The sequence below is a fragment of the Heterodontus francisci genome, chromosome 33, assembly GCF_036365525.1.
Source record: "Heterodontus francisci isolate sHetFra1 chromosome 33, sHetFra1.hap1, whole genome shotgun sequence".
NCBI classification, from domain to species: Eukaryota; Metazoa; Chordata; class Chondrichthyes; order Heterodontiformes; family Heterodontidae; genus Heterodontus; species Heterodontus francisci.
In genome coordinates this window covers 29,219,653-29,234,446 of record NC_090403.1, presented here as the reverse complement: position 1 = coordinate 29,234,446, position 14,794 = coordinate 29,219,653, and positions in this window count along the sequence as shown.

Below are 14,794 nucleotides of genomic sequence, written 5' to 3'. Positions count from 1 at the left end.
TAGCACTGCTGCAAGCAACCTCATACCCACATCTCACAGCTTGTACACATACCAGCTATTCAAACATGACATGTCTCAATTAAAATAGAAAACAGAAGTGTACCATTTGAATAATGGTTTGTATGTTAATGTTGTACCGGGTCATGCCAAGATCATAATTTCTAAAAGAAAATCGTGTATATTTTTTATGATAGAATCGATTCTATGGTTGGACTCTCTATCCCCAGCAAGGCAAAGGAAAGTTATCCAGGTTTCTTGCTCCTGAGCACTCTTCTTGGATCTCTACTGCATGTATGTGTGTGTGCATAGGATGACGTTTGACTCTTATGCTTTCTACGGTCAAGTTGCCCGATGAAACTCAGGCCAGGATTTACCGCTACTCTGTTCGCCAGCCCTTGGTTTTCTACTCATTCACTTTAATGGTGGGGGAAAGGGGATGATGGGCTGACAGGTAGAGATATGGGAAATCTCAGAATCACTGTCTGAGCTCACACAGGAGGAATACAGTACGTAAAGATTGCTGAAGAGTAGTCAGTGCTTGAGTGAGGCACTAAGCGGCTGCTAACACCAGTGAAACTGTATCTCACCCTGATTCATACCTTAAGGGGAGGAGGGGAAAAAGAAAGAACATTGTAAGAAAAAGAGAGAATGTAGTTTATTTTACTCCAGTCTTTGTATGGAATTAAGAGTATAAAGTGTTTGTTTGACATAAGCGTTTGCTTCTTCCTGGTCAGTTAGTAGTGAAGCAAGAATGAATTCAAGCTTCATGAATGCTCAGCATTCCTTTTTAAATTATAAGATTAAGAAAGAATTTTGAATGTACTTAGCCACTCTGGATTTCTGACTCTTTCTCAATGATACTGCTCATTACTGAATGACATTTTCACTTTTAAGTGCACAGCCATTAAAGCTACGTGTAATTCTATCTGGCTGCTGTCTGTCCCCCTTAAGGTCCTTTTGTAGGATCAATTCTAACTACAGGGCAATTTCTACAGCACCCCCAGCTACTATTAACTGCCAGCCCTTGTCTGACTTCCTGCTTCCATATTTACTGAGATCAAATTTTCTGCATCATCCGTTTCTCTGCTTTTGCCTGAAGCGTGACATCTAGTCAAGCATGCCTGTCAAGCAATCTCTTGTTTGTTAGAGTGTCATGATATAGATCTGGAGGGTTGACTGAGTCTGTGAGTTGAGCCAGACTTCCTGTGAAAGGTGATGTAATAATATATTGTGCTTATGTTTCTTGCAGCAACTAATATATAGACAGCACATTTTAATGCACCTTCAAGGTCTTGAACTTTGAAAGCTACGAGTGAATTAACAGCAATCTCAAGTATTTTTAAAAGTTCCTTTAAGCAGGCTATCAGTTAACATGTGCTCAAAGTACTTACTCTGCCCCTCCCCCCCACCCCACTCCATGATGAGTAAGTTGAGTCCTAGTAAAGACCAACATTCCAAACTATTATTGCGACATATGTGACAGGGGTTTCATTAGCACTCAGACACACCACCAGAGCTGAACAACTGAGCACTTTGTCTTCCCAGCTCATTTTTCTCTTATATACTTGGGATTTGCAGCAGCATTTCAATCAGGAACTGTGAGGGGATATCAGAGGGCCGCTTCATCAGCTGGTACAAGTTCTTTGCAAAGAGAAAAGTAAGAGAGAAAACATTAGCGAGAAATATTGGCTCAGAATTTGCTGGCAGAATAATGTCAAATTCATGTGCACAGACTTATTAGTGGGTAAAACGCCCCAGCAATTTGGGCTGAGGAAGACATTAGGCGTGCCTTATGAATTGCCATAAATTGCTGGACAATTCTGGACCACTCCGCTGTTAGCCTCACGCAAATGAGAGCTCGCTGTCTATCTTCCCATGAGTGGATTTGCTGGATTTGAGCAGTAAATATGAATTAAATTCACTGCAGTAAGTTAGGGCTGTTACTTCATGGTGTGAGACCCTGTTATTGGGGTGATTTGTGGTTCTGATGTGCCAATCATCCTTGGAGGGCCACAAAAGGAACAATTGGAACTATGGCATCTCACTTCCGCAGGTCGTAAATTGTTATTAGAGGATCATTAAATTAGCAATTTTTAATTTTTTAAATTTTTCTCTTATTTTCCTTTCTGTCTCTTTTTTCTCTCTCTCAACCTAATCTTTCTTTCCCTCTCTTTATTTGTTTCTCCATCCTGTTTCCCTGTTCTGTTGCTTTGTTTCTTTATTCTGAAATTTCATGAATAAGGAGGTGCACTGTTGGTCCTGTCATTCACCAAGGTCCCAGATGCACCATTGACCTCACCGTGACATTATCAGTTAGCACTTCCAGCAGTTTGTGGCAGAAAAATAATTGGAGCTGAAGGGTGAGGAAAAGAATCCAACTCATGGTGCTCGCCGCAAAATTCCTCACTCCAACAAATTCTGGGCCATTTTCAAGTATATCTTCTTAAGGTCACCATTAATTTTTATATAAAATCATCGTTTAGGTGGGTGGAGTGGGTGTACTTTTGGTCCCTCCCAAATTTATGATTCTTTTTCTCTCCTGCACAGTGTTCACCTTTCCTTGGCTGCCCTCTAAAGATCTCTGACATGTTTTTCTTTGTAGAAAGAGTGCTTTAGAAATTGTAAGTTGAGAACTGGTGTGATTCCCCTAAGCAAGGATGGTTTGACTGACAAGCAACCCTTAGAATTTTGGACTCAAACTTGTCACCTTCTGTTTGGGAGTCAAGAGCTCAATCGGTCTTGTTACTAAGCTTTCTTATTGAATGAGCTCTTGGAATGTGAGCGATACTCTTGTCCAGGTCCAGCACTTGGATTTTGAATCTTTGAAAAACACAATCATTATATTAAGGGTAACAAACAAAATTTGGAACCTAAAGTTACTCAACTAGTTTATTTATGATAATCTGAAATTACCCAATTTCCCACAGATTTCTTCCTCTATTAAAGACATGAATGTAAATGTAATTTTCCAATTATAAGAATGCATGAGAAACATCCTGTCCAACATCTGTGCCCAGAGGCACCATAACACAGGCAAATGGTATTTTTATTATGATAATTTTGATCTCTGATTTATTGCATATGCCTCCCATCTAGCGATTGGCTGTAGACATCAAATCTGTGATGGCCTAGTTAGAGCGGAAGATCACTGGTAGCCTAAGGGTGGTAGGGATGAAATCCAATTATCGGCAGAGCTGAAGGAGTGTGCAACTAAGATTGTTACTTGATTTTTTGATGTAGGCCATGCTGGTGAGATAAAATTTAGTGCCCCTCTCAAGTTGACTTGAGAGCATTAATAACCACATCGTAGTCACATGTACCCGGACAGGCTAGGGATAGCAACTCTCACCCTGAAGGGCATTAGTGAATCAGTTGGGTTGTTTTGATAATCTGGTCATTTTTTGGGGGGCCAGATTTATAGAATTCAATTTCATATCCCATAGTGGGATTTGAATTGATAACTTCTGGATCATACGTCTAGTGCCATAACCACAAAGCTCCCGTAATTTACTTAATCATCGGATTATACATATGTGGGAGGGAAGAATCTATGGAGGTACTTTTGTCCACAAAAAATGGGCGGTCGGGGTCTAGTGGGATGTTAAAATTTTAAAAATTTCAAACCCAACTCTAATCCACCCTCTTCTGGTTTTAGTGGAAGTGGGAGGTCGGGAGGCCAACCAACCTGCAACTAGGAGGTGGGTTGACAATTTAAATACTATAATTAGGCTGTGTGACTTCTATTTAATCTGTCATCTAGGTTTAACCCTGGCTGGCCAGGTTTCCCTAGCCATGTGAAACTCAGCAGCTAAAAGGAGCTGCTTTGGAGAAAAGGTAATTGCCTTTACAGTGAGGAGCAGGAGTACTTTCCCCCAGCTTTCCTAACCTTCTTCCTTGTCTGGCAGACCCACCCACCTCCTTCACCATCGGAACTTCCTCCAGGGCTCAGCACCCACCCCTCCCTGCAAGATGTAGATATCCCCCCACCACCTCCACCACACTCCAACTAACCCAGCTGCAACTCCACAGTGTGTGGGCCAAAACTTCAATGTGCCCGTGTTAATTGCCACAGCGATGAGAGGGAAATTGTCCACATTCCTTAATTTATGGGAGAGATATATTCATACTCTTTGATTAATAAGGAGGATGTGTCAATGTTTCTCAGTTTTGGGTGGGCCCATGCATTGCTTTGCGATATGAAAACTCTTCAAATTTAACGCTGTGAATTAGGTTTATCCCTAAACAAAAAAGGTGATCAATTATTTTGTTCTGAAGCAATTGGAAAATCTTAATTGTACATTTACAAAATGATTATAGCCTCTCTTCCTCCCTCCAAAATACTCTGTGTGCTTATGAATAATAGTGATATAATGAGTGATCCTCTGGGGACATTTGGATTGAAGAACAAATATTTGTTAGGGTTTTTTCTCCCACACCCATGTATATAAAGCAACACCATTCTAAGGAGTGGGCTTGCAGAGTACCTCTTAACAATAGCTTGACAAGAAACAGCCAGTATAGATTAAAAAGGGGAACACCCAGTTGACTTCTTCAAGGTTGTTACAAATAAAAAATAATGGAACTCCCTATCAAGTCATTGATTTGAACTTTCAAAAGCTTCCAAAAGAAAAAAACAATAAGACTTAAAACCATGGGAATCCAGGATAGAACATGGGATGGAATAAACTGTTAACTAATGAAAAGCATGAGCTAGATTTTGTCCTCAGCCTAACTTCAGGTTTTATGGTGGGGAGTGCCAGTGAATTGGAGCAGCAGCGGGCCAGCACTTGCTCCTGCATCAGATGATACTGTGAACGGCATCGCGAATGTCACCTCTGCCACATGATTGGGGGGGCGGCCACTGTCAAATTAAGTGGCTACCTGCCGTGTAATCGCAGCGGCGCAGGTCCCGTGTGGGGCAGCCACCATTTTCTACACCTGCCGCTGCTCCCAGTGGCGGGACAATAAAATCCAGCCCTACTTGTAAGAGATGTAGAATCAAACTGTTGGGGTAGAGGAGAGAGTGTTGGCTGCAATACTGCTTGACCCCTGTTCCAAGAATTGCAGAAGAAAAACAATTTAAGCTTGCTAATTTCTATTCTAGAGGAATGGAATTCAAAAGCAGAGAAGTTATACTGAACTTATACATAACCTTGGTCAGACCAGACTTAAAGTACAATGCATAATTCTGGTCTTTATTTTACAAAACAGAATAGCAATGCTGGAGAAAATGCAGAAGGGATTTGCAAGGATGATAGCAGAACTAACAGGGTGCAACTATCAGGAAAGATTGAACAGGTTGGTGCACTTTTCTGCAGAAAAGAGAAGACTGAGAGGTGGTGTAATAGAGGTCTTTAAAATTATGAAGGGGTTTAAAAGGGTAAATGCAGAGAAACCGTTTCCACTTGCCAGGGAGTCCAAAAGATGGTCATGAATAAATCCAATAAGGAAATCAGGAGAAACTTCGTTACTCTGTGTAGTTAGAATGTGGAACTCACTACCACATGGAGTGGTTGAGGCGATTAACATTGATGCATTTAAGGAGAAGCTAGATACGTACATGAAGGAAAAAAGAATAGGAGGATATGTTGAAAGGGTGAGATGAAATGAATAGAGTTGAAAGAGGCTCGTGTGGAGCATAAACACTGCGCTAAACCCCTTGGGTTGTATTGCCTGTTTCTGTGCTGTTAACTCTGTGTAAATATTCCCAGGAGTAGGAACTGAGGATTCAGTTAAAGATTTAAAAAATGATTTAATTCAGTAATGCAATTGGGCAGAAAAATGCCAAATGAAATTCAATACTGGTAGCTATAAAATATTCCATGTTAGCGTAAAGATTGACCAATATAGGCATGGAGTGAAGGGAATACCATTGGCACAGAGAGGGGTAGGATGTATTTAAACTGCAGCTACTGGTCTGAGACCGATCACTGCTTTGAGCTAAACAGAACCATGTTTACATTGCTTGACTCTTGCCTGGCTGAAACTTTTAACTGCCATGTTTAGGAGAGAGTTCTGCTGGAATACAAGCATGCACAGAGGTCTCTTAGAATAGAAATTGAAATGTTTAAAGTGTGAGGACAGGAGATTCCCTACTCTATAAACATCCAAACTGATGTCAGGCAGGTTTATAAAATATCCAGGAGTGCATTGCCAGATGTGCACTCTACAAATGAAACATTAAATCTAAGTGATATCTGTTTGTATCACTATAATAGGTCCCACAGCACCGATTGGAAGAGCACAGAGCTTTTCTAGGATCCTGGTCAACATTCCTCCCTTAAACACCACCAATAATAATTGATCGCTCATCTAGCTGCTGTTTGTGGAATCCTGCTGTGCATAGCATGGCAGCCATATTTTCCTGCATAATAACAGTCACTGCACATCTAAGTAATTTACTGTATCTTAAAGTGCTTTGTGGTGTTTCTGAGAGGTTTGATATAATGCTATGCAGATTTTGTGGATTGTATATCTGGAAATGCACTCCTGGATAGCAGCAACATTATAAACCTGAGCTGCCTTGTATTCCAGGCTGTTCAGGAACTGTTGTAAAGGAGTGTAACCAATGTTGCTACAAGGATAAGTCTCACATTGTGAATTATCAATAGAAAGAAACAGAACTCCACCCCCACCTCCCCAAAATTCTAAAAACTCTAAATTGCCAAAAGTATACAGAAGAAAAGTAGAGCACAATTGATTATCTAAGATGAATGTGAAAGTAACTCCCTTATACAATTATATTAAATGTTATTGAATGATGCAACTGAAATTGGGGCTCTGATAGCAACACTTGGCTGCTTCTAACCTTGTATTTTAATTAGATTTCTGTCCTCCATTCCAGCATAGAATGTACCTTATAACCTCAGAAGAAGCTTTTACCGTATTTTATGCATGATCACTGAACCAAGAACTTTGCGAAATCAGAAACCTTTTTTTTGATGTACGAGAATACAGTCCAAACAAGCTGTTTTTATAAGTTACAATAGGAACAAATGTTTGTTGCTTCACCGTGCAAGTGATGATGGAATAATACTGGTACAATGAGCCTACAGTATTTAGTGAGAACAGCCAGCTACAGGTTCCAATAGGAGTTCTATATGAAGTACTGCAGGATGCAGAATGCAGAACAACTACATCCATTCACATTTGAATTATGGCATGGCTGCATAACAGTTCAGATGCTGTCTTCACACTCATGTGATTATGGGTTTGGGCTTTAGGGCTGCCAGACACTCAGATCTAGTGGATATAAATGTTTTAATTCTTCTCTGTGTTGCAACCCTGGGAACAAACAATCCAGAAAGTTAATGTGATTTTGCTTTTAATTAAGTTAATGTGATTGTCTGGCCAGTGTACCTCCAGTCAAAGAAATACAGACACGCATTTGCTAGTGATATATATTTATCCTTCAACACATCAGGAGGGTTGCCAACCAGCTTTACTGATGGACAAGCTCATGAGAATCGAAGAACCAAATTCCTAATGACATCAAATAAACAAATGTACGATTCAACATTTACAACACGTATTATTCAATCATTCTGAAACGTGTCTCGCATTCCACAAGTAAAATTCATGTTTTTTTTACTGATGGTTTGAAAACTTATTTTCATTACCAAATGCCAGCAAATTTCTGTTTGATTACTAGTGACTGAAAGTACACGGAGGTGTAAGCAACTTTTCTGGGTGCGAGAAGAGATCGCATTTTTGTTTTCCGCTTGCAAGAGGAGTGTGATAGGTAAATACGGCTACACCCGGTAAAAATTGAAATTAGTTTATTTGGAAAGTGTGAGCTGGAAATGGAACTGGGTTAAAGAACAGATCTGGAAACAAAATTAATTGGAAACGCAAGACAGTCAAGATGGAAAAATTAAGGTCTAGTCATTAAAATAATAGTCTGTTGGTAATGGGAAAGCCCTTCATGTTCGGAAGAAATCATATTTCGAGAAACTAAAGCAACAGAAAACATCTTCTATGTTGGTTGAATGTATATCAAATTCATTTTTAGTCTGATTTATGGAATGCATTTGGTGAATTGAATCCCAGTTCAGATAGACACACAGTGCCAGAATTCACTGGTTTAAATCCAACCTGGATATTTTAGGAGATCCAATAATTTCAATCTAGATTCCAACAATCCAAAGTCCATATCACAAAATTGCACTTAGTGCAGGAGTTCCTCAGGGTAGTGCCCTAGGCCCAACCATCTTTTGTTGCTTCATCAATGACCTTCCCTCCTTCATAAGGTCAGATGTGAGAATGTTCTGATGATTGCACAATGTTCAGCACCATTCGTGACGCCTCAGATAATGAAGCAGCCTGTGTCCAGATGCAACAAGACTTGGACAATATCCAGGCTTGGACTGATAAGTGGCAAGTAACATTTGCGCCACACAAGTGCCAGGCAATGACCATCTCAAACAAGAGAGAATCAAACCATCTCCCCGTGACATTCAATGGCTTTACCATCACTGAATCCCCCACTATCAACATTGCGTGGGTCACCATTGACCAGAAACTGAACTGCACCAGCCACATAAATACTGTGGCTACAAGACCAGGTCACAGGCTGGGAATTTTGTGGCAAGTAACTCACCTCCTGTCTCCCCAGTGCCTGTTCACTGGCTACAAGGCACAAGTCAGAAGTGTGATGGATTACTCTCCACTTGCCTGGATGGGTGCAGCTCCAACAACACTCAAGAAGCTCAAAACCATCCAGGACAAAGTAGCCCTCTTGATTGGCACCCATCCACAAACATTCACTCCCTCCAACACCGACGCACAGTGGCAGCAGTGTGTACCATCTACAAGATGTACTGCAGCAACACACCAAGGCTCCTTAGACAGCACCTTCCAAACCCGCGACCTCTACCAACTAGAAGGACAAGGGCAGCAAATACATAGGAACACCATCACCTGCAAGTTCCCCTCCAAGTCACACACCATCCTGAATTGGAACTATATTTCTATTCCTTCACTGTCACTGGGTCAAAATCCTGGAAATCCCTTCCTAACAGCACTGTTGGTGTACCTACACCCCAAGGACTGCAGCGGTTCAAGAAGGCAGCTCACCACCACCTTCTCAAGGGCAATTAGGGATGGGCAATAAATGCTTGCCTAGCCAGTGATGCCCACATCCCATGAACGAATACAAGAAAATAGAACAGGTATATAGCAAAGGAGCCATTCACAAAATTGAACTCTGTAAAAATAAGAGCAGATAACAACAACATACATTTATGTCATATCTTTAATGTAGTAAAACATTGCAAGATGTTTCACAGCTGTGTTCTCAAACAAAATTTCACTCTGAGTCACATAAGCAGATATGAAGTCAGCTAACCAAAAGCTTTGTCAAAAAGGTAGGTCTTAAGTAGCAACTTTAAGGAGAAGAGAGAGGTGGAGAGGTTTTTGAAGGCAATTCTGGAGCTTAGGGCCTAGTTAGCTGAAGGCACAGCTGGTAATGGTGGAGCGATTAAAATCGAGGTACACAAAAGGATAGAATTAAAGGATATCTCGGAAGATTGTGAGGCTGGAGGAAATTACAGAGGTAGGGAGGGGCAAGGCCATGAAGGGATTTGAAAACAAGGATGAGAATTTTAAAATCAAGGCAGAGCTTAACTGGGAGCCAACATAGATCAGCAAGCACAAGGGTAAAGGGTGAACAGATCTTGGTGCGATCTAGGACAAGGGCAGCAGAGTTTTTGATGACTTCAAGTTTATGGAGGGAAGAATGTATGAGACCGGCCAGGAGTGCACTGAAATAATTGAGTCTAGAGATAACAAAAGGTGAGGGTTTCAGCAGATGAGCTGAAGAGGGGTGGAGTCGGGCGATGTTACAGAGGTGGAGGTAGACGGTCTTGGTGATGGTCTGGGTATGGCATCAGAAGCTCATCTCACAGTCAAATAGGCCAAGGTTGCATACAGTCTGGTTCAGTCTCAGAAAGAAGCGAAGAATGGAATCAGTGGCTAGGGAATGGAGTTTGTGATGGAGAGTAAAGACAGTAGTTTTGGTCTTCCCAATATTTAGTTGGAAGAAATTTTTGCTCATCCAGTACTAGATGTCAGACAAGCAGAATGCTAAATCAGAGGAACTGTAGGAGTCTAGAGTGGTGGTGGTGAGGTAGAGGTGGGTGTCATGTTGAACCTGACTTTATGTTCTCGGATGATGTCGCCAATGTAGATGAGAAATAAGAGGGGGCCAAGGATAGATCCCTGGGAGACTGCAGAAGTAATGGTGCAGGACTGGGAAGAGAAGCCACTGCAGGTGATTCTCTGACTATGGCTGGATAGGTAGAATGGAAGCAAGGGCAGTCCCAACCTACTGGACGATGGAGGAGGTTGGTGTGGTTACCGTGTCAAAGGCTGCAGACAAAGACAGAAGGAAGAGGAGGGATAGCTTACCACATTCATAATCTCATTGATGCAATTTGTGACTTTGTTAAAGGCAGTTCCAGTGCTGTGGCAGGCATGGGAATTCAATTGGAGGGGCTTCAAAGGTGGAGTTGTAGGAAAGAGTGTCACGGATTTGGGAAGTAACAACACATTCAAGGACTTTTGTTTGCTGGTTGCAATCACAAGTCACCATATTGTGATGGCAGGGAACCATAAGATGGTTTAAGGGACTGGCAGTGTATTTGATGCAAGAATGTATGTACTTCTGTTGATGTGTGCCATCAGTGTTTTAAAGAAACAGGCCATCCTGAACCCCAAATGACTTGAATTCGGAAAGATTCGTACATTCGCTATTCATCACTACTCAAGTTTAAATCTTATTCTCACCAACACACAGACATTTTTTAAATATATATATAGATATGTATGTGAATCTGGAATTTAAAAAACTAGTCTAATGATGACCATGAAACCATTGTCATTTGTTGTAAAAACCCATCTGGTTCACTAATGTCCTTGAGGGAAGGAAATCTGCCATCATTACCTGGTCTGGCCTACATGTGACTCCAGACACACATCAATGTAGTTGACTCTTAAGTGCCCTCTAAAATGGCCTAGCAAGCCATTCAGTTCAAGGGCAATTAGGGATGGGCAATAAAGGCTGCCCATGTCAGCGATGCCCATATCCCACGAATGAATAAAAAAAAAACACACATATAAGCACACACACATATACAAAAGCAAAATACTGCAGATGCTGGTGTTACGATCAAGTAAGGAGGGGTCACAAGACTCCCCTCTTGTCCTTCTCCTTATTTGACTGCAACAAGGTTTATTCCTTTTTAAAACAGTAGATGGGCTTACTACTTCAGTGAGTATTTTACCTTTTACCTTTGTTGTGATCGTAAAAGAACCAATCAGACAGATTTTCTTGAGTTTAAACAAGAAAGAGGTGAGTTTATTGTACTTAACCAAAAACCCGATCTAAATGAAATAACAAACGACGCTACACTTTCACTTCACATACACACGAGAATCACACGCGCACACATACACACACACAAATAGATTACAGAGCGATAAGAAGTAGTTTGTTTTGTATTAGAGTCCAGAACAAATAAAAATAATATACAGTCTGTGGGGTCTAGTAATTTAGTTGTCTTCCAGCTGAAGTTGTGATTCCGAAGTCTCTGGCTGGTAGAAGTACTTTGCAGCTGTCCCACCTGGTTTGGGTTTTTCTTGGAAACAGAGTTGTAGGTGGCTTTCTTCCCTGGGGTCACTGTCTGTAACAATGGTTGACTTGGATGTTCCACAGTCACAGACAGGTTTCAAGCTTACAATGTTGTCTGGAGAGAGAGAAAGAGACACACACACAAACAGTCCCCACTGGGGTCTTGTTTATTAGCACTCAAAACTTGTCTGCTTCAAAGTCTCAGGAGCTTGTCCTTTTGCAAAAGACTGATAGTTTTTCCACAGATGGGGAGGCAGTCACATGATTGTCCAGTGTCCTTGTTTGCAATTTAATTAGATTCGAGTCTAGGTATTTTCAATCTCTCTCGAGTCTCATTGTTTCAATGTTCATTCTCTGGAGGTATGACTCCACTGCAAATGTTACAAAATGGCTTTGAATGTTTTGCCATTAGAAGTAAAGCTGTTAGCTGATGCCAAATTCATGAGGCATTGTCCAGAATGCAACCTTGTTAGACCTTGTGTCTCCAATTTGATGTCTTGGAATGTGAAGTATTTCAATGCAAATTGTGGTGGCTTTCTTGGTTGCCAGCTTTTAAAAAATGTTAACTGTAGGATCCCAGCTCCTTTTCAAAAGTTTAATGTAGGTTTCTAACTGATGAATTAAAAATCCGCATTTGGTATAGTGTGTTTTTTTGATACAAGAAATCTTAAAACAAAAACAGAAAATGCCGGAAATACTCAGCAGGTCAGACAGCATCTGTGGAGAGTAAAACAGAGTTAACCTTTCAGGCCTGTGAGCATTTGCAGTATTTTCTGTTATTGTTACATATACATATATATGCAGATGTGTATAAATATATACAGAAATACACACACTCGCACGCACACTCATTAATACATACAAACACATGCACACACAGTGCATTGATCTAAAGTTCAAATAATCTAAAACTTCAAACTTATTCATATTTTCTTTGCAGCCATAACATTGATGTTTCCCTGCAACTGCCCAGTAACTATTGATGCTAACACTGCTACAATTTAATATAAAAGCCATTTAATTAAATTACATTTCAAATAATTTATGGAACTCAATGCGGAATCTGCCATTTCTGGAAAGTCCAAAGAACATATTTTGGGAATGCAGTGTGATCTGATATTGGCAATACCTTATTCTCGGTGGTTGCTTTTATAACAACTTGTCTCAGGTCATGTTCACTTGGGGTTTGCCTTTCAATGTTGAACCAACCAATGCTTGATTGAAATCCTGCACACTTATACAGCTGTGCAAAATGGAATCTGATTCTCCCTGTTACTTGGCCAGCAGCACTATGAAGAGAGCTCATTGATCTCCTAGTTCGTTCAACTTTCGTAGGTTCAGGACACCAGGAACAGCTGTATAAAGAAGAGTCACTATCCTATCTATCTATCCGCGGTGTACCTAACACTTGACACTTTTCTTACCCAGCCAATGAGTGTACCGAAAATGAAATAATCCAGCAATGTTACTCCATGAATAAGAGTAATGTGCTGGCTATTTCCCAAGTTGATGCCTGAACAGTGGCTTTGAAAGTAACATTTAAGTATCAATCATTCTTCCATTCCATATATATTACATTAAATTTATAGGGCAGGATTTCACTACGGGCTTCAGGACCCCAAATCAGGACCAAATAGGGGTCCTGAGTCCACACTTGCTGGAAGTGCACCCTGTGGAGCAATATTCCCCGAGATGGCCTCCTAATTAGCTATCTCTGCAGCGAGCTCTTGATGCTGCAGGCCCAATCAGAGAGCCGGCAGCTCTGGAACCTCAGCAGCCCCACCAGGAGAGGCGGGCACCACTGAGGAAGGTAGGAGACATCAAGGGTGCCTCAAAAAAGAGGCAGCTTCAGAGATGTAAAAATAAATAATTATTTCAGAGGAGGGAAGGTGTTAGGCCCCCTCAGAGTGGAGGGGTAACCTCTCCATTTAGATTGTTAGGACCGCGGGGGGCTGCTTCGCTGCTGGCACAGTGCCAGAGAGGCTGGAAAATCACCCCTATTTGGGCCTTAATTATGTAAATTTGCTGCCTGCCTTCATGGTACAGGCAGCTGAACTGCATTCCTGCCCACCCCTGGCAAACACCCCCGGCGGTGGGAGTGCGTCAGGGAGCCATGCCGATGCAGCTCCCCCCTATTTTTCTGGCCACCCCCCACCTCCAAGCCTGCCACCACAGGGCCAGGAAAATTCAGCCTATGGTGTTTCGTTTGCCTGTGCAATAGGATTATAATAATATTTAACATACCACACTCAATGACAGTAGGATTTGGAGAGGTTTAATTTATGCTTTTATCATATTTGAATAAAATTACTTGTTTTTTGTTAGAGTGTCCTTCAGATGCACAAAGGTCCAGAGAGTGGCATGTTCACACTAAGAATGAAGAAGGAACTTAGAAGCATAGATATTACTCGGCAAAAAAAAATTCCATGGCCAATTTATGTTGCCTTTTACCATCCTGATAGTCACATGATACAAAGATAATGAAATAGTTCACTGATCTAGCAACCATCTCAATTAATTGGTCTACAACAGACCCTAGTGGTCACACGTTCCTGTCTAGCAAACTACACTTAGCACATGCCATATCTCAAATTATGCATACACTGTATTCCAAATATGTTCTTTTAATTCATTCACAGGATGTGAGCATCACTGGCAAGGCCAGCACTTATTCCCCATAACTTTAATTGTCCTTTAGAAGGTAGTGGTGCACTGCCTTCTTGAACCGTTGCAATCTGTGTGGTAGGTACTCCCACAGTGCTGCTAGGGAGGGAGCTCCAGGATTGTAACCCAGTGACAATGATGGAACAGTGATATATTTCCAAGACAGGATGGTGTGTGACTTGGAGGGGAATGTGGTGGTGTTGCTGTGTGCCTGCCACTCTTATCCTTCGAGGTGGTGGAGGCCATAGGTTTGGAGGGGCTGTCAAAGAAACTTAGGTGAATTGCTGCAGTGCATCTTGTAGATTGTATACACTGCACTCACATTGTGCGGGTAGTGGAGGGATTGAACGTCTAAGGTGATGGATGGGGTGCCAATCAAGTGGGCTATTTTGTCCTGGATAATGTTGATCTTGAGTGTTGTTGGAGCTGCACTCATCTAGGTAAGAGGAGAGTATTCCATCACACTCCTGACTTGTGCCTTGTAAATAGTGGCCAGGCTTC